Source organism: Penaeus monodon, chromosome 29, assembly GCF_015228065.2.
Source record: "Penaeus monodon isolate SGIC_2016 chromosome 29, NSTDA_Pmon_1, whole genome shotgun sequence".
Taxonomy (NCBI): Eukaryota; Metazoa; Arthropoda; class Malacostraca; order Decapoda; family Penaeidae; genus Penaeus; species Penaeus monodon.
The window spans coordinates 2804326-2804688 of record NC_051414.1 but is presented as its reverse complement, the minus strand read 5'-3'; positions in this window follow the sequence as shown (position 1 = coordinate 2804688).

Sequence of the window (363 nt, the reverse complement as noted above, 5' to 3'; positions counted from 1 at the left end):
TGACGTGCGTAAAGGAGGGAGGGAGAAAACGGGAACAGAAAGGGTAAGAAAGAGAGACAGAAGGAGGAGGGGGAGAAATAAGAATGAAAGAGAGGATAGGAAAGATGAAAAAAGGGGGGGGAGGGGGGGAGGATACGGGTAGCGAAGGATGGGGAAGAGGGGATGAACGACTTAGGGAGGGGAGGGAGGAGGGGGAAGAAAGGACAAGGATAAGGAAAGGGAGAGTTAAAGAAAGGATAACGAACAGGGGAAGTAGGAGGGAGAGATAAAGAGGCTAGGCGTAAGGGAGAATGAGGAAGGGACATGAGAGAATGGGGGAAGAGGAGGAAATTCGAACGAAAGAGAGATGAGAAGGGATTAAGA